Genomic DNA, 24,327 nt, shown 5'->3' on the forward strand with positions numbered 1-24,327 from the left:
TTATTTATTATATATCAGTTTATAGATGGTAGCGAGAAGAGTTTTTTGGTTGCTATGGTGACTAATTAGAATGTAAATTGTTTTTTTGAGTGAGTGTGAGATTTGTTTTTTGGAACTGCGATGCTGTAATTTTATTGTTTAGTTAATAAATCTTCCTTTTATATTAAACGTGATAGTAGTTTCCTTAATTATTTGATTCAAAGTCCTTGGAGTTTTATTTGAGGTCAGTTTATTTTATAATTTGTATTTTTTGACAATTTTTTGACATTCTCACCAAATGAGATTTCTTCCGAAATTCAATGTTTTGTTTATGCAGGTTTTTCCATTGCAATTCACTTATTTCAATTTTTAATAGACTTAATTATAGCCAAAATTGTAACTTTTTTAAAGAGATATCAGTTTTCGAAATTTTATCTTAAGATTTTATACTACAGCACATTTCTAATAGGTTTAACGAATTACAATGTCATTTATTTGAATTCAAATTTATTTTAATGACTTAGTATTTACTAAAAAGATGTAATTTTTTTACATGGCGAGGGTAGCTTCTTCCANATTTTGTGCATTTGCAATGTACCTAAGTTAGTAGCGAGCGAAGCGAGCTTGGTTTGCGAAGCAAACCATATAAGATTGCGTAGCAATTTTTGGGGGTTGGCGAGCGTTAGCGAGCAGGGGGCACAGCCCACTAGTTCTTTATAAAATATTAAAAGACTTTTAGCCCCTGATTTGCCCGAATTGGATTTGCACATGGTAAAAATATAAATTTAGTTAACAAAAAAATTTTTAATAAATTAATTATTAATTATAATACACAATTAACTCAACGATTTTATATACAATTTAATTGCAAGAATTGCGGTGATTAGACAGCGGTTTGACTAAAGAGGGCGCTGCTAATCAAAAACCCCAATGTGAGTGTCACCAGAAAAAAAAATTTTTTAAGAAACTTAGTTATCACATGATAAACAAAAAATATTTCAATTATTCGACATATTTAGAGCTACATTTAAAATTTTCATTTTTTTTTTTATCTTTTTTCTTTTAACTTCTTCATCTCTTTTATTTAATTGTTTTATATCTTTCAAATTACATCATTAAATATAAATTTTCAGAATACTGATCAATTAATATAGAAAACAAAAGGCAAACAATTTATTTAATAAATAAAACTTTCTGAAGGGCAACTCCTTAACTTGAAGTTTATTTTTAGAAAATAATTCAGCTGCATAATTATAAGTAGTACGTTTATAAAGAAAATAAAGAGAATTTGTAATGAAAATAAAAAGCTCTCGAAAATGAGGAGTAATCAAATGAATACAGTGACACAATTATAACCGTCCGCAAATAAGTTGAATTGATCACTGAATTAAAAAAGAAAAGAATATTGAAAGTAGTTACATTTTTATTCTAAAATAACATAATGGCAATATCTGAAGAACAATAAGAATAATTTCTCTGTAAATTGCATCCAATTAAGGAACAAATGAAGGCCTTATTTGAATAATGGACCAACTCAACTTATTAAAATAAATGGTGTTTACTGCATTTTCATATTCATGCAAGTTATTTGTATCTCATTTTAAAACTAGAACAACAGCAGCTTATTTTTGCTGCCAAACAAAGGGCGCCTCATATCAGATGCGATAGTAAAAAACGATGCATCCACTTGACTTAAGGGCTCTGCATTTCAAAATTAACAAATATGGAGTTAGACCATAATTCAAATAAGGCCCAGAAATAATAGTGTTTCAGATTAACGTTTGTGTTTAGAATTACAAAACTGTTCATTACTTTAACTTTTAAAAAGGTGATAGTTTTAGTTTCTGAATTTTTGTTATTATGTATGGACCAAGATGTTGGATTATTGTAGCTGTCAATATTTGGGCTAGATTTGTCACACAGTTGACTTAAAAACTATCAATAATAATTAACTTGAGGTTTAGAGATGTCAGGACCTGTGTCTATAGAATGGTATGCAAGACAGTGGCCAATAGAATCATGCATTTTTTATGAACAAAACATCAGATGTAATTAGGGAAAATTCGATTTAAATCTTCGCGTCGCCTAAACAAGCAATTTTTAGTGGTGTCCGGTTTGATCTGACACCGTTAAAAGAATTGGTCTACAGAAAATACTGACTAAAATGAAACTTGTAAGTGAACTAATGAATCTGAACGTGAACAGATGAATCTGTACGTGAACTGAACGTGAACAGAAAAGAAGTCTGTTTAAAGAACTTGTATACAAATAAATGCTGAGTGGAATGAAATCTGAATGCGAATTGATGAATCAGAATATAAATTGAATCTGAACAGAAAATAATCCTGTTTAAAGAACTTGTATACGAATAATCACAGAATGAAATGAATGTGAAGAAGCAGGTTTGAAGTACTTATCTGCAAAAAGAAAATACAGGCCTAAGTAAAATGTTAATCTAAATTGATAAATCTGGATTAGAACAAAAAAAAGCACATTTATAGAACTCGTCTTCTGAAAAATATTGAATTGATTGAAATCTGATTGTGAATTAATTCTGAATCTGAAATGTGAAAAGAAAAAGAAAAGGCTGATTTAAGGAACATGTCTTCTAATAAATACTGACTGAAATAAAATAATGAATCTGAACGGGAATTGAATATGAACAAAAATGATGCAGGTTGTAATGAGACATCCACGGAAAAATACTGACTAAAATGAAATCTGAGTGTAAATTGAGGAATCTGAATGTGAACTAAATTTGAACAGAAAATATCAGGTTTAAAATACTGTCGGATATTGAATCTGAACGTGAACAAAAAAATTTCAAATTATTTAAGGGGTTTTTCCCCGTCACATTCAATAAAGTACTTACGTCACGATTCATAGTAGCCATCTTGTAGTACAGAACGTCGTATTAAGACCATCCAATCTCTGCTTAATCAGATTCTTTGCTTAGAATGAATAAATAATACCCCAAAACTGCACTCTATGACTTAGACTTATAGATAAAATGGCAAAAAAAAGTATAACAACATGGTGCAAGAAAAAAGAGCACATAATTGAAAATATAAACAATCACATAAGTAGAAAAGTACGGCGTATTATCTGGTAGAGTCACAGTGGATTATGGGATGGAACACTCACCTTCCAATAACGTGACAGAGGTTCAAATGCAGCGCGATAATTGGTCAATACGAATTCTGCACCCTTCTTACACCAACCACTGGGCTGATGTAAAATATCCTCCGCAACAGACTGAACATGAGTTAGAACCCCCTTGCCATCTGGCGTGGGAGGTTTTCTTGGCTTATCTTTCCACGCTCATGGATAGAGAGCTCGCCTCCCGATGAAGTTCCCCAATTTCGAATCACAGCGACGGATGGTCGATATGAATTCTGCACCCGGCTTGCATCGACCACGGTGTCGACGTAAAATATCCACAGTAGTAGATGGCTCATGGTTGGAGTTCCCTCCGTAGTTTTCTTCCCCATTTAACACAAATACGGGTTACTTCCAATAAAAAGTCCTCCATGAAGACTAGTAGGTCCCGATGCTAGATCCAGGAGTTCCCTTGTTTTCTGAAATGGGGTCAAGGCAACGGATTTGAACGTTGATGAACATAAAACCAAAAAGGAGTCGGCTGTTTAACACCGGTAATAGAATGAAATATTTTATAAAATATTTGAAACAATTGATAAGAAACATGAATATACAGTTAAATTAGGAACTTATTGTTGGCTGAGTTTGGCGTAGTATAGCTGTTTCCGCTATTTGAGTCATTATTAAGTCTTAGTCAGCTTTATGCTAATACTGCTACAAATATATTCAAATTTTGAAATATACATATTTTATCATAATATACTTATTTTATTTCTATGCAAAAAACAAGGGAAATACATACACAACTGTGTAAGAATTATTTATTTGCATTAAATATAGTATGCCAACTTTAAAAAGATTTCATACCTAATTATTTAGTTGAAATGATTTAAAAGGGAACGTTTCTAAGCAAAGAAAATTCTTAAATAGTTCTGGGATTAATTGCTTCTAAAAATTATTTGCGAATTCAAGTACAAAAGTAATTGGCAATTGGAGAAAAAAACTACTTAAGAAGATTACGAGGGGAAAAAAATATTTAATTGAGAATATATTAGAAAAAGAAGTAGAAAACTGTGAATACCTATTTCTTTAAAAAAAATAATAAATGCGTGGGATTATTTTTTTAAATCAAGTGAAAATTATTATTCTACCTGAAAAAAACTAATCACAAAAAATAGAATAAAATCTACTTGAACAAAATAGGAAAACTTTCTCATATTAGAAAAAATCTAGTCAGAAAAACACATTTATAAGGTGCTTTTTTATTATTATTCAAATATTGAAAGAAGAACAGATAAAAGAAAAATATTTATAACAATTATAATAAAAAAATCAAATAATGAATAATGCATTTAGCAGCCACCTTCGGTGACCAGTGGTCAGCAGTGACACTCCAAATTAATTCTAATACCTTCAATAACATTGCTTTAAATCAGGGTTTCTTGAGCTTTTTGGTGTGGGGGCCCCATAATATTTACGAAAATTTTGTGGGACCCTATAATCATTGCGCAAATATGACAAACGCGTGAGTTAAACAGTCAATTTCATAATATACTGCTGCAGTTTCAGATCATTAACTCTAATATTAAGACATAAAACAATGTGAAAATTTTAAGTAGGTAACAAACCTAAAAATCAGATAAAAAATGGTAATACTTAGTGCTATGTAGACAAAAGCAAAAAAATATGAAAAAAGTACAAATTAAAATACATAAATTAACATACTGTAAGTTTCAGTTCTATTAACAAGAATCTTCTTCAGAGTTCAAACTTACTACAAATTAAGGTAGAGAAGTAAAGAGACAAACGTGTGTAAACTGATTCAACCAATAGAAACAAAGGAATAAATTTGAACAAGAAAAAACAATTGGGGGAAGAGGAACAGGTGTGAGGTTATTTAGTGGGAACCCCTGAGGGCAACAGATTAAATTAAAATGAGCTTCCAACCATTGGGAAACGGTCGGAAACTCGAAATTTCATTATATAAACAGTTAGAATTTTTCAAAATATAGAACGATTCCCAAAAATCAAGTTCGAAGGGTGAAACGTAGTGTTGAATGATTTTAGTAAAAGAAAAATCAAACCTGCGATTTAATTTATAACAGTGTAGAGTTATGAAATATCGATCTTTATTTTGAACGTATCGTTTGTGTTCCTTAAGTCTTAGTTTAAGGGTAAGTTTAGTTTGTCCAATGTATGCAAGACTACATTGTCACGAAATTTAATAAATATACCAGCTATTAATGCATACGGGCGTGATATGATCACGCCTACTTCGATGAATGGTCCACATTGAACAGTTGCCTTGCCTATTGTGACTGCGTCATCGTCCTCCTCACTCTGTTGCTTCTCAGTCTCATTTACGCACAACTGGATTCTGCGCACACTCGACTGCTAATAGCAACACAGGAGAGATCACACGCACAACCATGGTCTTAATACAGCTCTCATGGCTAAAACTCAAAACCCGGTGACCTTAATCTAGCTCTCCCGGTCTTTCACAAATACAGCAACTAGTGGTATCCACTCATCGAATTCTATCCCTAATAAAATTCTAGTGGGGGAGTATTGTGGTGTAACTACCACTACGATTATTAAACATCAATTCCCTGGTATATAAGACATGCTATCTTGATTGAATCTTGAGGTACCTTTTGGTAGATAAAGGTTGGCATTGTCTAATGATCTTTTCCCCACAGTGTCTTTAAGGTTTGCAAAAGTTAGCTTATTTACATGGGGAGAAAATGACTCGTAAAAGTAAATGATTCGTAAAAGTTAGCTTATTTACAGGGGGAGAAAATGACTCGTAAAAGTAAATGATTCGTAGAAGTTAGATTATTTTCAGGGGGGAGAAAATGACTTGAAACTCAACTTTATTCAAAATCTTAACATTACGGGAACTGATTTTCAAATAATGACCTTATTATCCGAAAATCACTCACATTGACAATCAGTGAAAGAACAATCAAATTGTTTAAGTTCGATTTAAAAGAGTGTGGTGGATTGCAAAGTTAATTTTCTATAAGTGGAGTCAAAAATAGTATAAGGAAAACTACGGTCTACTGCGATAGCTTTAAAGAAAAGCAGCTCTTCATTGAGTAGCTAACTATTTGAACAAATCTTAGAAGCACGAGAAACAAGTGTGCGTAAGACAGCTAACTTTTCGGATTAGGTGAGGGATGAACGATTATGCGGAAATAGTGAAGCCGTAACCAATAAACAGTAGTAAGAAATTAATCGCAATTACAGGAAATAAATAAGAATAAAAAATAAAATACCTCTAAGAAAGGGTAAACACCTATTACTTTCCTGTTCAAACGTAAATTGTATGTAAGGATCTATAGAATTCATAATATTGAGAACACGGTCAGTATTGTCTATCAATGTGAAACAATCATCGACATATAGTCATACCCTCTGTTTTGTGGCTCCATACTTGCTCTATCTTAAGTCATGGACTGAAAAAATACTATATAGGTAACGTATTTAATTTGAAATAGTAAACGAGAATGAAATAGAGGGAAAAAAAACAAATCACACTAAAATCGGTATTAAGAGATATTAATTTATAGTAAACAAAATGTTTAGTTAAAGTTTTAAAAAAAGTGTCTGAGAAAACTAAAAAGTGTCACAAGATAATAATTTGGTATCAAACGCTACAGTAGAACAATACAGCAAAATTATCAAAAAAATTTATACCATTTTTTGATAGTTTATCCTTTTAAGATTATTGAACCAAAAATTATTGAATTGATTTGAAAATATTTAAGTTATAAATAAATATTAGTAAAAATATTTAAGTAATAAAAAGATATTAAGGTAATAATAAGTTAATATATTATTTAAGTTATAAATATTATAATTTTTTTTTTTTTGAGATACAAATAATATATTATAAATAGATATCATAACATGTCGAACGCGATGCAGGACACGTTGTGACATGTATGAACAAGTGAACTTGTGCTCTCAGTTCAGTTGATTAATGGATTTACTGCCGGCCGGACTGTGTAGGAGTCAGGGAACATGCCTTGCATCAGAGAGGTTCTGGATTCGAATCCTGGGCAAAGCATGGATGTTCTTTCATTCTCTATACTATCTGTCGTCCCGCAGTGGACTGATCGTTAAGACACGGTTCCCAGCAGATAGCCGAAGTCAAGCATCCCAGGCTGCTGTCAGTGTGCGGGTGTGTGAGCACTTGGATTAGTCTGCGTAGGGACCGAGGGTGTGCGGTATTGGTCCTCGTTAAACTGTTCTACCCTTAGAGGAGATATTAGGGAAGAGATAGTCAGTCTATTGTTTGGGCTCTGAAAACTTGTTCAAAGATGGGGGTTACCTTTTTGGCGAAAAATTCATAGCTAGCAGTCGCATCATGCAGGAATATTTTTAAGATTTTTTTTATTTAGAATGCTTTCCCAATTTCATTCGTGATTGCAAAAGATAAGTTTTCAAATCAAAATACATTGTAATAGGCGTGCTACATTTAATTATTTACTTTTAATTGCTTAATCATAAAAAGCTAATATCATTAGCTAATGATTATATGATTTTACCAAACAATGAAATTAAAATAATGATTTTTTGAATCGAAAATACAAACCGAATTGAACCGAAATTATAAATTACGCGATTATAATTAATTTTAATCAACGTGTAATTTTTTTTATTGAGATTACGTATAATAATAAAAAAATTTAACAGGCAACTAAAATGGCAATTTTTTATTTAAATATATATGTAACACTAAACATAACTTTTTCATGGTTTTAGTGTTATTTATAATTTTTCTGAGAAAAACAAAATATTTTGTTTTATTTTTAAAATAAATATTAATATTGCTTAATGCTTCACAATTTGGCCTTCTAGTTTATCTGCCATGCATTAAAAAAAAAATTTCAACCAATGCATACAATTAAAATTCTAGTACGTTAACGTAAAATGATAAAAGTATAACTAAAACTAGTGGGCTGCGACCCCTGCTCGATAACGCTCGCCAACTCCCGAAAATTGCTACCCAATCCTATGTGGTTTGTCTCGCTCGCTACTGACTTATGTACATTGCAAATGCGCAAAATTCTAAGAATTCAAAACAATCATTCAAATCCATATAACAACTTTTTTTTTTAAAAAAGTTATATCTTTTTAGTAAATACTAAGTCATTAAAATAAATTTGAATTCAAATAAATGACATGTAATTCGTTCAACCTATTAGAAATGTGCTATAGTATAAAATCTTAAAGCGCAACAGCGCGACTGAGACTCATTTTTCAATGAATAACTAATAACGATAATAAAACAAATAAATTCGTGATATAAATCAAAAATCGTCAAATAAATTCGTAATATATAAATTCGTGAAAAAAAAAAGCGCTTTCGATAAAATACTAAAATAGAGATCTATCAAAGATCGACTGCTCACTTCTGCCAAGCTTAATAATATGAGATTGCCGCAGCTGATAGGGTGAATTTCGGTAGAGATTACATTTGGNGGTACTTAAGAGATATTAATTTAAAATAAACGAAATTTTTAGTTAAAGTTTTAAAAAAAAGTGTTTGAGAAAACTAAAAAGTGTGACAAGATCATAATTTCGTATCAAACGATACAGAAGAACAATACAGCAAAAATAAGCAAAAAAATTTATACCATTTTTCGATAGTTTATCCTTTTAAGATTATTGAACCAAAAATTATTGAATTGATTTTAATATTTAAGTTATAAATAAATATTAGTAAAAATATTTAAGTAATAAAAAGATATTAAGGTAATAATAAGTTAATATATTATTTAAGTTATAAATATTATATTTTTTTTTTTTTTTTGAGATATAAATAATATATTATAAATGGATATCATAACATGTCGAACGCGACGCAGGACACGCTGTGACATGTATGAACAAGTGAACTTGTGCTCTCAGTTCAGTTGATTAATGGATTTACTGCCTACCGAACTGTGTAGGAGTCAGGAAACTGGCCTTGCATCAGAGAGGTTCTGGGTTCGAATCCCGGGCAAAGCATGGATGTTCTTTCATTCTCTATACTATCTGTCGTCCCACAGTGGACTGATCGTTAAGACACGGCTCCCAGCAGATCACCGAAGTCAAGCATAACATGCTGCTGTCAGTATAAAGGTGTGTGATCACTTGGATTAGTCTGCGTAGGGATCGAGGGTGTGTGGTATTGGTCCTCGTTAAACTGTTCTACCCTTAGAGGAGATATTAGGGTAGAGATAGTCAGACTATTGTTTGGGCTCTGAAAACTTGTTCAAAGATGGGGGTTACCTTTTTGGCGAATCATTTGGCGCATCATACAGGAATATTTTTATGATTTTTTTTATTTAGAATACTTTCCCAATTTCATTCGTGATTGCAAAAGATAAGTTTTCAAATCAAAATACATTATAATAGGCGCGCTACATTTAATTATTTACTTGTAATTGCTTAATCATAAAAAGCTAATAACATTAGCTAATGATTATATGATTTTGCCAAACAATGAAATAAAAATAATGATTTTTTGAATCGAAAATAGAAACCGAATTGAACCGAAGTTATAAATTACGCGATTATAATTAATTTTAATCAACGTGCAATTTTTTTTATTGAGATTACGTATAATAATAAAAAAATTTAACAGGCAACTAAAATGGCAATTTTTTATTCAAATATTTATACACAACACTAAACATAACTTTTTCATGGTTTTAGTGTTATTTATAATTTTTCTGATAAAAACGAAATATTTTGTTTTATTTTTAAAATAAATATTAATATTGCTTAATGCTCCACAATTTGGCCTTCTAGTTCGTCTACCATGAAATTAAAAAAAAATTTCAACCAATGCATACAATTAAAATTTTAACGTAAAATGATAAAAGTATAACTAAAATAACAAATTTCGGTTTTCTTTTATTTGTCTCTTTATTTAAAAGAAGTATTACTAAATACCTTATAAGAACATACTATCTACTTGCTGTTTGAAACATTGATAGTTCTCGACTTAATTAACATTTTATATGTAAAAAAAGTTTTTGATAATCAAAAAGAAAATTATTCCCCTTTTATTTGCTGAAATCAAAATAAAATACATATAATAATAATAAATAGCCACACCTTTGACAACCTATAGTAATCAGTTAATAATAGGACCTATTATTATTAATAGAACCTATAATAATCTAGTTAATATTTTCCTGAATAATGAATATACAGAAATATATATAAATACAAAATTTTCTAAATAATAAATTTGAATATCCAAACAATTTTTCCAATATAATAAAATAATTTTCTAAGTAATAAAAAAAGATATTTTTCGGCTTATAAATTTTATTTAAATATAAGTTTATTTTGGATCGAAAAAATTATTTATTACATAAAATGTACTTTTATATATTTTAAGTTTGTGCAACTGAAATATGTAATTAAATGCGCTTGAAATTATTAAAAAAAAATATTTTAGCAGATCAATATAAGTTGCAGAGCGAAAATAAAAATCGAATTGGTTGCAAAATATTGTTGAGAAAAAAATTAGCCAAATCCGATGCATGTGCTTCATCAAAAAAGTAGTAAAAATATCAGAATATTTACTGCAATATGAAATTTAATTGTAATGAAAATACCTAAAAATGTTAACTACATTGTAATCTATTGATTTAAATAAAAAATATTAAAAAATAGTAGCTATTTTGCTAGTTAAAAACAAATTTAATTCATTCCATAACCTAACTTGCTAACATACAAATTGCAAATAAATGTTTAAAAGTGACTATAAAAGAGTAAAAATCTTATTTGTGAAAGGTAAAACGTCCTCCTTTTATGAATTTTTATTCACATCCGTATGCACAGCAGAATTCGACCATTTTTATTCAATTTTATTGTTCAAAACAAAGCTCAGCAATCCACCTCCATAGTAAAAGACTGGGGATAGGGTTTTCTGGAGAGAAAATCGTGCCTTCCGGGAATGTTCTTTTAAATTAAGCAAATGTACAAAAATGTATTTGCTTCAGTTACTAAAGATAATCAAAAGAAAATAATTTAAAGATAAGAAGTTTATCTATCAATAAATTAGTAATCTCAGTAATATATTTAATTACAATATTTTTCGATGTAAAATAATATATTTAAAATAATGCATACTCTTTTTTACCTCGAAATATAGCCGTTAATCTGTTCTTTCGGTATTTCAATAAATTTATTGTATTCAATTCTGCACCCTACTTCCACCGATATTTAACATTTATCCAACATTGCGCACTAAACATTATTTTGCTTAATTTTCTATGAAATTAAGATTGCTTCAGATTAATCAATCTTCAAGTTGGTTTACATAGACGAGATTTCAGTCGATATGAAAATTAACTTTAGACTAGAAAAATTAAATAACTTAAGTGTAGGGCAGAAATTATTAATTTGAACTTTGAAGCCCATGAAAAAAAAAATTTAAGTGACATAGTAAGAAATTGATTTGTTAACTTGATCTTGAAAAGCGAAATCAACTAGCGTAAATGGCGAAGAATAACATTGACATAAATTCATCAGCTTTATATCTAAATCCAACAAAAATACACTGACCTTGGGTCTCCAATAAGTTTTTTAAAAAAAATATTTATGTTCTGATTCAAAGTTATTTACCGATAATTTAGTTCATAAGCACCTCATTTAAGAGTAATCCTACTGCCTGATTTTTAGATTATTCGTGCATTGAAAATAATAGCTCTAAACAAAATGGAATAAGTTTTATTCCCATAAATACAAAAGTTTCAAAGGTTTGTATATTTGTTTAAACGAACTCTGAAAGAAAAACTGCTTGAAATATTGCGCGATAAAATGGCTTAAAAAAATTTTTGAATTCCTGCAAATACTAAAAAAGAGGGAAAATGGAGTCAAATGGGATCTGGGGAAAATGGGGCCAACTGGATACAAATGTTATTGGCACTACATATTTAACCAGCCACCCATTTGAAATAAGTATTGGCTAACAAATTTAATCACTTAGCACATAAAATTAACACTGTTATTAGTATAATTAGAAACTTCATAAACAAAAAATTTGATTCATGACAATTCAAATTATCGCCAATTGTTTAGTGTTAATTGCTTTTTTCTTCAATTCATTGCCGATACCTTTTTCAGTACTTTTAAACAGATTTAATACATTTAAATGGCTCTTCTAACAGTAGTTAGCAGTCTTTTCAGTTATAAGTCAGCTGATCTGCTAATTTTACTTACATATAGATGGCATGGGGAAATGAAGAAACATAACTCCAAAATGGTGGTGACACAATTAAAAAATTTTCAACTACAACAAAAATTTTTATTAGGTTGTTTTAACAATACTAAATTTATCAAATGTCCACTTTTTCATATAACCTCTTAGCCATTGTGATACAAAAGAATCTTTGCTTCCCTTTATTGCATCACAATGTTGCCCAGGGAACGCCAAGTGGAGATGGAGTCAAGTGGGGTCTGGGGAAAATGGAGCCAAATGGATACTGATGTTATTGGCACTACATATTTAACCAGCCGATCATTTGAAATTAGTATTGGCTAACAAATTTAATCACTTATGTAGCTTATAACTTAACACTGTTATTAGTACAATTAGATGCTTCGTAAATAAAGAATTTTAATATTTGATTCATGCCAGTTCAAATTATCGCCAATTGCTTACTGTTAATTGTTTTTTTCTTCAATACTTTGCAGATACCTTTTTCAGTACTTTTAAACAGATTTAATACATTTAAATGGCTCTTCTAACAATTCAACGATAGTTAGTAGTCTTTTCAGTTATAAGTCAGCCCATCTGCTAATTTTACTTACACATAAATGGCATGGGGAAACGAAGAAACATATCTCTGAAATGGTGGTGACTCTATTAAAAATGTTTCAGCTACAACAAAAAATATTATTAGGTTCTTGGATTCTTTTAGTAATGCTAAATTTATCAAATGTCCACTTTTTCATATAACCTCTTAGCCATTGTGATACAAAAGAATCTTTGCTTCCCTTTATTGTATCACAATGTTGCCCAGGGAACGCCAAGCGTGGAGGCGAGGTTATTTTATTCTAACTGCTTAAACACCGGGAACAATATTTGATGATGTACAAAAGGTCGATTTTTTTCCTGTATTATTGGCATCGACCATTATCGGTACAATCTACTACTTTTGAAGTTTTGTCATAGTCACTGGGTCTTAGAATAATTGTTATTTTAGTGTTTAGCAATCAAAATAGTTCCCCAAGGGGGCTGTCAGACACATTTATAAGTAGCCAGAACAAGGACAACAGCCCCCCGAGGAGTAAAAGAATCGTTGATTCCGTACATTCCATGAAAATATATTCTTACAGGGTAGATCTATGAATTCTGCCACATTCAAATAACAATGTAAATAAAAATAACAAAAAAATACAGTAGCATAAATAACTACTGAACAAGTAATTTTGATGACCAGAATGCCAAATAAAACTTAGATATTTTAATGCAAAACATATCAAACAAAGGCCAAAATGATGTCAGGGTAAATTTTGCTTAAATACTAAACTTATGAATGAAACTAAACTTATAAAATGATAAACTTATCGAATACTTAAAACTACACATGCACTTATGCAAATTGTTCTTTTCAATAATTTTGAATTCAAGAGTGCCAAAGGAGGAATTGCATAAATAAACTCCGAAGAGACATAAAGACATGGAAATGACAGAATCGCCAATTTCTTCCCATACTCCCCCCATATTTTTGAAAAAGTGGAATAGTAAAGCAATTGACTTAAATATTAATTTAAGATATATTAATTTAAATATTTGTTATCTAAGCTTATTTATTTATTTTTCAGAATGTACATTTGATCTACGAAGAATTAAATCTCCAACTTCATTTTAATTTAAATAAAAATCATGCATATTTTTGTAGAATTTGATTAAAAGACTTTAACATTTAATTTCTTTAAAAATGCGATAAATTCTTCATAAAATAGGATGAAGGTATAAATTCAAATGATGACGAAATTTTTTGTCTATTTTTTGAGAAACGGCATAAGCTTGTGAGGTAAACATCTAATACAAGCCTCTTTAAAATTAAAACGGTGCCTTATATTTTATTCAGCTTTTAATATGGCGTTGATAGCTACGAATACAAAATATACCATTAATAATTTTAATTGAAAATAATGTGGTACTACAGAAGTATATAATACTCTTGGCAACTTTAGCTGAGATATGAACTTTTCGGTTACTAAATAGGCTTACCGAAAAGTGTACAAGCAACAAAAGCCAATATTTTTTATTGAAAATAATATTGTACTACTGTGGAATACAAACTTTTTGGTGAGTTTAGTGATAATATGAACAATTTAAAACGTTTGACGTAAAGTGTGCTAGCAATGATTTCAATTGAAAATATGTGGTACTAATGTGAATACAATATTTTTGGCAAGTTTAACTACGATGTAAAATATTTGGGTACTAAATCAGATTGCCGTAAAAGATACAAATAATGACTGTAATTTAATGTGGTACTACTATGATATAAAATCCTTTTTGGCAAATTTAAACATGATAAATTTTTCGGTTATTAAATAAGCTTGCCTTGAAATGCACTATTAATAATTCTAATGTGGTACTACTTCTTTGGTACATAATACTTTCAGTAAGTTTTAAAACTATAATTATTTTTGGTTAAGAAATTTTTGACAACTAAATTGGCTTACCATATGTTTTTCAACAATGAGGAATATAAATAAAGCATCAAGTTTTAAAAAAATGGATAGTAAAATTTTAAAACTGTACAATATTAAACTACAACTAGTAAAACACTATCAAAATTAATCTAACTGCTATTTAGCAGTTCCAAATATATGAAATCATGTTTAGAGTGAAATTAATCTCGAGACACTGAGATTTAATCTTTCTAATAAGTTCACTATAAGAACTAAATTTTTAATATTAGCATAAGAATGAAAATCAAAAAGAATTGTATTTTATCAACCGCAATTTAGATTAAAGTTGCTTATAAATATTATTTATTTTTTCTGAATTAGTTTGTCTTTTAGTTTCATGATTCCATTAGTGAGAAGTTTTAAATGTACGTACCAATTTATAAATATTTTTTTTTACTATATGAATGACTTTACTATTCCAGTTCATGATAATTCTCATTTTAGTTTATTATATAGAAAGAAAATACTTATTAAACATACATAGTCAGCAAAAACACTAGTTCTCAAAATCTTGAAAAGGAAAGATTTATTTAATTGCTTGAAAGCTTATCAACGCTAAAATGAACTAATCCAATTTATTGGCAAAACCAAGAAACGATTCCAAATAATTTAAAATTTAAACATAATGAAATTCACCTATCGAAAAATGAATTTATAATTTATACGAATTAAAATGGAATCTATGATTTGTGAATAGTTTTGTACTAAATGAAGGAAAATGTCTGATGGAGAAATTAGAATGATAAAAATTTAAGATTCATTTAATTGCTTAAATGCTTACCAACTTTCAAATAAGAAAATCTGAGATCGGCAAAATACTATTCTGAATCTCTTAAGAATTAATAGAAATGATATCGAACCACCAAAAAATTAATTGATTGTAATAAATTCACATTAAACTAATGGAACAACAAAACAATGAACAAAAATATCTAAGGAACAAAGTAGGAATAAAAATCCAGAGCAGTGTAGAGTTCATAAAAGGACATTAAAGTGTCCCAAAAACTGGAAACTGAGATGACCTTGTAACCAAGGTAAAGGAACCAGTAAAACACCTTCAACTCGTAAAAAACCAAATTCAACCTTTGAAATGAATCAATCTCAGTTTTAAAACCATTCAGTTTCCAAGAGTACTTGGTAAAAACATGAATCCAAAACAAGAGATCGTAGAAGCATTTCAGCTGACAGAGTAAATCACCGACCCAAAAACATGAATACATTAAACTGAAAAGAGAGTAAAAAACCATGAAAACAAAGTACAAGGCGTTGAAATCCATCAAACAAAGCGTTGAAATATGAAAACAAAGAGTTTGAATAGAAAAAAGCAGATTTTTTTATCACTTTGAGTCACGATAAAACTTGTTAAGTTTCAATGGCAGTGTCTCAAGTTGAAAAGAAAGAATCTATAATATTAGAATTCAGTAATGTGATCAGTTTCCAACATTTTCATTTGACAAGACACATGAGGTGACTTTCCAATATTTTAATTGGTCAAAGCAATTGGTGCGACTTTGCAATTTTCTTCATTGGTCAAACGAATCACATGATTTTTAAAAAATCGGGCTAGCATAAGCACAAAATTATTATATTATATTACTTCAATACCTATAAATATTTATTGTGATTTTTGATTATATTGTAAGAAACAGTTAATCGTACATCCAGACAATATTTTTTTTTTTTGCAATGTATTTAAAACAAATATATTTTACTATTTATCGAAATATTTATTTGAAATTATACTCATTTATTAACCATATATTGAGTTAGATAAGTTTATGTAATCTAAAACAGTGTAGATAAGTGCAATGACGCATTGCATCTAGTCATTATAATTCAATTTTAATAATAAAAATATTTATATTCGCTTTATTTATTTATTTTTTATTTCATGACATTTATTTTTAAAAAATGTAGTAATTTTAAAGGAATATTTTATTGATAAAATGAATTTTAACAAATCAGTTTGAGAGGTGTAGCAAAATTACATGGATAAATTTCATTCCAAGTTTGTATAGAAAACATCATGTCGTTGTTAGCGTACACCAGAGAGGAAACTGTCCCAGACATTTTGTCTTACCAAAAGACTTTTCTAGCTCTCTAGGTAAAAAGTTCGAATAACTATTTACCTTAACTAGGATACTAATTAGTAATTAGTTTCAGTAATTAATCACTTTTATTTAAAAATAACTAATAATATTGAATTTGAATGTATAAAATTATTATAAATTGGCATTAATTATTACTTAAGTTACTGAATTGCCCTTTATTTTTATTTCATTTCCAATGATGTAGGAAAAGAGCTAAGTCTCACAAAATGACAAGGAACATGAATTATAAAATTTCTTCAGCAGATGTCTGGCTCTCCAATATATTTAAAAAATCTACAGTAAAAAAGTAAAAAAGGCAGTGTGATTACTATTTTAATGTGTGCATTCCTGGGTAGTTGTACATTTTAATAAATAAGAAATATTGCGATGAAAAGCGCAAAAATATAATTTTTTTGAGATATTGTGATAAAATGAAAAAAACATAAAATTTTCTGAAATATTTTATTTTATAACTGTCGTTGAACAGCCGAGACAATTTCAGGTTTACGACTACTAATAATCAACTCCGTAGCCTTGTAATTTTGAACCCAATCCAGTAGACAAGGGAACTCCTGATTCAAGTAGTGAGAGAAATTTGCCTTTGTAGAGAAGGTTTCGATGGAACTATTTGTGTTTTATGGGAAGGGAAATCACGAAAACCTTCTACGGTTAGCTTGACTACAGGGGAACTCTAACCCATGATCCGTCAATCATGGGGATATTTTACGTCAGCACTGTGGTCAGTGCTAGCTGAGTGTGGAATTCGTATCGACCAGCCATCGCTAGGATTCGAATTCTGTTCACCCATTGGAAGGCGGAAGCTCTATCCCCTGTATGTGTATTCCCTTCTGAAATATTGAGATAAAAACTGAAAAACATAAATTTTTTGGAAATATTGTGATAAACAGTGGAAAAAGTCCTCCACAAAGGCAAATTTCTCCCAATACTTGAGCCGGGAATTCCCTTGTCTAACTGGATTGGGTTCAAAACTACAAGGCTACAGAGTTGAGCATTAGTAGCCGTAAACCCGGAATCGGGTCAAAAAGCATCATTTCATATTACGACGGAGGCTTCGAAAAACAGCCTTAAAAAAGCGCAATGCTCCTCAAGGGATTCGCAAGTTTTTAGATAAACAAGGTATTCATGTTTTGGTGCCAATCAATCTCTTTTTTTTCCTTTCACCTATTCCATACACAAACACAAAACCGTTTGATCCGTTTACATGGAGTACTAAAAGCAGTGCGTGCTGTTTAGCCGATTCCGGCTTTTGTGTTATTGTGCAACACATCTCCTAAGCTTAAAATCTATTACCTATTTATTGAGGTAGAAATAGAAAAGAGCAGCCATGTGAAAGTGCAAATTTGACAGGTATACCGAAGATTGACAGATATACCTATTATTTTAAACTTGTATTTTTCAGAAATTATTGTACTTATTAAATTACAACCCTGAATTATTACAAACTTTGTAGTACTTATTACGCAGCAGCCATGTATCATTACAGAAGTTATTGTAATTATATTTTAACTCTGTATTATTACAGAAGCTAAAGTTATTATTGTATGTCTTTTTATAGTATATCAACTTCCACCCACATTTAACCAAGCATACTTGTACTCTGTGTTATTATAGAGGATGTAAGCTTTTATAACTACAGAAGACAATTCTTCCTCTCAAAGAAATAATAATACAACCTCTAGGATTATTAAACACTTTATAGTACTTATTGCAAAACAGCCATGTATCATTACAGAAGTTATTATAATTATATTTTAACTCTGCATTGTTACAGAAGCTAAATTTATTATTGTATTATAACCTCGTCTTTTTATAGCATATCAACTTCCATCCATATGTATCATTTAACCAAGCATACTTGTAAACCTGTAACTCTGTGTTATTATAGAGGATGTAAGCTTTTATAACTACAGAAGACAATTCTTCCTCTCAAAGAAATTATAATACAACCTCTATGATTACATTCATAGAAAATATCACATAACATGAAGAAAAATAAAATTGTATAGCTAAGATTTGTAACCTTATTAATAAAAATAGCTTCTAATAAAAAAAATAAAAAAATTATTCATTACTTTTAGTTATAAGATAGGTTTTAGGAGATAAGCCTTGATTATAAGAACCTTTAATTTTAAGAGCCTTCTTTTACAGATCAAATTGGCTTAATTTGGAGAGATGTGTGACACAAAGTCCTCTGCGTTCTTATAACAAATCAATACCTCTGGGGGTACTGGATCGGATGCTCTGATCCAGGTCAAAAATACGATCTGCGAATGGAGGGGTGTGTGAATATGTATTCCCTGTAAAATGGGATGTGACGTAGGTATGTTGTCACCAGATCATCCTTGATAAAGAACCTTGGTAAAAAAATATTTATTGTAACCTGACTTTTATATTAACAAAAATAAGGATTTAAAAAATATATAAACAGATTTGTGTACAAAAGTTTTATGGTAACCAAGCAAAAATTTAAATATTGTTCCAAGAGAATCAGAAACTAAATTTGAAGAACTAAATCTGCGTCGATGAAACACATTTTGGAAGGAACAACAGAAAAGAATTGAGCGAAGCGAGCAGGGGCAAAAACCCCTTAAGTAAACATGACAACGCTTTCATACGCATTTGTTTTTACTAAATGTTATTTATATGGTGTTTCAATGTTAATAAATAATAATAGAATTTATTCATTCATGAGAAATATTATTATTCATTCACGATTTTAATTCATTCATGAGAAATGTAAATATTTCGTATTTTAAAAGCAGCATGTGATGACCTCTTGCATAAAATAGGTCAACATCCTATTTTTAGAAATCGCATGTTTATTACAAATGGTAGATACAGAGTAAGATTTATATTACAATCATTCGTAATCGAAATTTCAACGCAGAGACTAATTATCTTCGATCCATTAAAATCCTGAAACTAAATCCGGCATTCAAGTTTCAAAATCTTCTGTTGATGGTAACTCAAAGTGCTTAGTTTGATGAATAATGGAATTCAAATGTAATATTGTATGCATTTGTGATGAAAGAAGGTATATAATAAGGAATATCCTGATAAAGCTCTTATGTTTCTTTATTGTGGTACTACATCTGAAAAAAGTAAAGTTAGAAAAAAAATAAAAATTTCAGCATTTCAATTTATTATAAAAACTAAATTTTTTTTTATCTGGCATTGGAAAAATTAAGAGCGAAATTTAGCATATTAGGTCTCCCAAAATTACCGACGATTTAAAAATGAATTATAAAAGTGAAAGGAATTAAAAATTTACAATTTATAGCGTTCTTTTCAGAAAACCGGCCTTTTATTCTTATTAATTTTTAAAAAATTTTAAATTAATAATTAAAATTTTAAGATTAATAATTAAAATTATAGAATTAATAATTAATTTAAATTAATAATTAATTCAAATTAATAATTCATTCAAATTAGTAATTAATTAGTAATTAATTAATAATTAATAATTAATTCAAATTAATAATTAATTCAAATTAATAATTAATTAATAATTTATGATTAATTTAAATTAATAATTAATTTAAATTAATAATTAATCTAATAGCTTTGACCACAGACTGCACCTCGTTTTTTGCTTCAACTGGTGGCTACTTGAAAATATTGTTTTATGTTTTTAATTCTGCCTATTGACGAATTTTTTTGAAAGTGTTAAAAAATTATGAGAATAAATCAGCAAGCAAAATAACCCGAATGATTTTTCAAAACAAAACGCAATAATCCGTAAATTTTTATTTCTTTACGTGTTTCTTTTCTTTTACTAGCGCTTTACTAAAACTAGCGTTGAGCAACCGACCCAGTTCTGCGTTGAAAAACTATCAGTGTTCTTCTCCATGACATAGTAATTTTGAACCCAACCCAAAAGACTAGGGTACTCCTGGATCAAGCATCGCGCATGAACTAACCTTCGTGGTGAATATTTTGATTGAACTAACCCGCGTTTGTGTCACGTGAAGAAGAAAACCCCGAAGGAAACTCTAATCCGTCTACCAGTAGGGATATTTCACGTCGGCACTGTGGTCAATGCAAGTCGGGAGCAGAATTCATATCGACCAGCCACCACTGGCATTTGAACCTGGTTCACCTCATTGAGAAGCGAGCGCTCTATTCCCTGAGCTGGTTCTTTTTATAGATTTTTCAAACTACTTATCATTTTCAGGACACCCAGTAATGAACTGAGCTTTTTTTTTTAATTTCTTCGTGCACAGGAGCTGCCAAGCAATCTCCAGAGCCCTCTAGGCGGGGAAAAAATCCTCGCAATTTTAAGTATCATGGTCAATGTGAGCAAAAGTAAATTGTAAAGTTTTTTAAAAGAAAAGGAATCTTTGTAAACAACTTCTTTTTGTTGTTTTTTAAAGCTGATTTTTCTAAATTCTCTAAAATGTCCCTTAGCTCCATCTTCTCCCAAGCTTTTCAACTGTAAAGAATTTTTTTTAAATAAGTTATTCTTAGTTATTGAGACTTGATTGGCTACTATATATTAAAGAGTTACATTTATTGTGGGAAAAAATTTCGATGTAAATAATGAACTATTTTGATGTTCCATTGATTTATCTTCTTCGGTTTTTTTTTTTTTTNACTCTAATCCGTCTACCAGTACGGGTATTTCACGTCGGCACTGTGGTCAATGCAAGTCGGGAGCAGAATACATATCGACCAGCCACCACTGGCATTCGAACCTGGTTCACCTCATTGAGAGTCGAGCGCTCTATTCCTTGAGCTGATTCTTTTTAAAGATTTTTCAAACTACTTATCATTTTCAGGACACCCAGTAATGAACTGAGCTTTTTTTTTTAATTTCTTCGTGCACAGGAGCTGCCAAGCAATCTCCAGAGCCCTCTAGGCGGGGAAAAAATCCTCGCAATTTTAAGTATCATGGTCAATGTGAGCAAAAGTAAATTGTAAAGTTTTTTAAAAGAAAAGGAATCTTTGTAAACAACTCCTTTTTGTTGTTTTCTAAAGCTGATTTTTCTAAATTCTCTAAAATGTCCCTTAGCTCCATCCTCTCCCAAGCTTTTCAACTGTAAACGAAATGATTTTTTAATTAAGTTATTTGTGTTTCTGTGACGGACTACTATATATTAAAGAGTTACGTTTATTGTGGGGAAAAATTTTTAATGTTCCATTGATTTATCTTCGTCGGTTTTTTTTTTTCATCTGATGTTGGTTGGTAGGTACTTTATTTACGTCGCACTAGAGCTGCACAATGAGCTATTGGCAAAGGTCTGGGAAACCTCCCTGTGGATGATCCGAAAACATGCCATCACAGTTTTGATCCTCTGCAGAGGGTATGTCTCCCCTGCTTTGGTAACCCGACGACCTGCAAGCGAAGTCGAGTACTTTACGGTAGAACACTTTAACGAGGACCAATACCGCACACCCTCTGTCCCTACTCAGGCTGATCAAAGTGGTCACCCACTCGCTTACTGACCGCAGCCAATGATACTTGACTTCGGTGTTCTACTGGGAACCATGACTGCACGATCAGTCCACAGCGGGACTCCATCTGATGTAAACAGATCGCAGAAAACCCGTCTATTTCTGCTCCATAGCTGAACCATTTGACAATAATCTAATCCTAATAAACAAGATGATATACTAAAGAAATTAATCCCAATGGGTTTGTTTAAATAGAATAGAAGTCCATGCACAAAATTACTTGTTGGAAATTATTACGCATACTTTAAAGATTTGAGTGTTAATTTCTTCACAAATAAAAATCTTTTAGGACTTTATATAATTTAAAATTCTGATAATATTTAAAGACTGCCAGAATTTTACGCCAAAAAAATATATTTTTTCTTTTGTCCAAATTTTTAAAAATCGACAGAAAATTCACTGTCCGACTTTTAATAAATTTGCTCCCAATGCACCTGATGTTTGTGTGTGGGTATATATTTATGCTTATATGCATACAGGGTGTTTACTAAATGACCAACCCATTTTGAACGCAAATATATATTAAAAAAAAGCATAGTGTTGAGAATACCTCGATCCCCCCTAGCGGACAATAACAGAAACATTCAATTACGAACTTTTTCTCCACGAGCGTGGTATAGCTTGGAATTTGTCATGAACAACGTACAACTCTTTTCATCTGTATATAGCTTTCCCTTTTTTATCATGCTAATTAAATTTAATTATTAAACGTTTTGTGCGAAGTATTTTTCAACCTAAGTGTAATTAGTTCTCTTCAGCCCAAGACCTTGGAAGAGAATACTAGGTGAAGGCAGAACAAAAAGCCGAAACAAGGTAAGATTCCTTGTTGATATATATTGAATCATTAGAAGTCTTTGTTTAGTATTCGTTATACATAGATAGGCTATATTTTTTATTTGGTGATGTCATCAGTACTAAGAAAATAATAATTCCTAGGTATCTAAAAAATTTTATGTATTTCTGAAATACATAAATGATCATTATTAGTGACAATAACAAAAACTTTACTTCAAAGTGACGTTATATAATATTTGCAAAAATGACATCTGGTGAAGCAATTTTTTTTTACGAACCAAGAACAAACTTGTAAAATCAGCATCAAAATTTTTCTATTCTAGAACTTAGAAATGTTTCTAAAGGTTTGTAATGCCTCGTATCTGGCTTATACATATGACCTGTTCAGGAGCTTGTAGGAAAACGAGAAACTATACTGACATGGTCCAGCATTCATTTAGATTGCAGATAGACAGTGAGCTTGGCATCAACTCACAAACGGTTGTATGCCGTATCTCACTAACATTTATAAATGTGCAATGAATAGGATTCTTTACTTAATGTGGTATCTCCACACTTAAAAGGTTCATTCGAAATCACTCATTGCGACTCAAATCATTTATGCCGGCATGAGATGATACTAGTCCAGATCCATCAGACAGCCCACTATCAGATAACTATCGAAAAATATCGCAGAGTAACAGCAACTATTAAGCAGAGACGCAAATGGAAAAAAACGGTAACCCATCCTTATTTATCCTGGGATATATAACAACTGAATGTTAAATAATAGCTATTAAAATCACTAAAGATAAATTTATGCAAATTACCTACTTTCGACAAATATTGGCAATCGAAATGGGCTGCAGGTGGCGTAGAGCAGAACTCTCTACCTATGGCAACACTTCGCATGCTTTCACCATTAGCATGTGGAGAGTCATAGAGGAAGGAAGTACGTTAGTCTCTGTCTTGATTTTCATATAGATTAAAATCTTTTCAGTTGGGAAACTATATGGAACTGAAAACAACATTAAACATAATTTTAAAAGAAAGCCTCGTGGAAATTTGAAAGAAACATTATTGTTAATTAAAAATGAAAAATATTAAGAAAATGAAAAATATAGTAGTACATTCCTACACAACTGAAAAGAGGAGGAGAGGGAAGGGAGAAAGGCCAAAAGCATGGAAC

At 30.2% G+C, this 24,327-nt stretch overlaps 1 long non-coding RNA gene across 1 annotated transcript in view; it reads left to right on the top strand.

Moving 5' to 3' along the window:
* The window catches only part of LOC139425769 (uncharacterized), a 20,733-nt gene extending 1,143 nt beyond the window's left edge, over window positions 1-19,590 (top strand). The window contains exon 2 of the long non-coding RNA XR_011636912.1: window positions 19,059-19,590. This is a non-coding gene — a long non-coding RNA (uncharacterized lncRNA). The remainder of the gene's footprint in view (window positions 1-19,058) is intronic.
* Window positions 19,591-24,327: the final 4,737 nt, after the last annotated feature.

Source organism: Parasteatoda tepidariorum, chromosome 6 (assembly GCF_043381705.1).
Source record: "Parasteatoda tepidariorum isolate YZ-2023 chromosome 6, CAS_Ptep_4.0, whole genome shotgun sequence".
In the NCBI taxonomy this organism is placed as follows: Eukaryota; Metazoa; Arthropoda; class Arachnida; order Araneae; family Theridiidae; genus Parasteatoda; species Parasteatoda tepidariorum.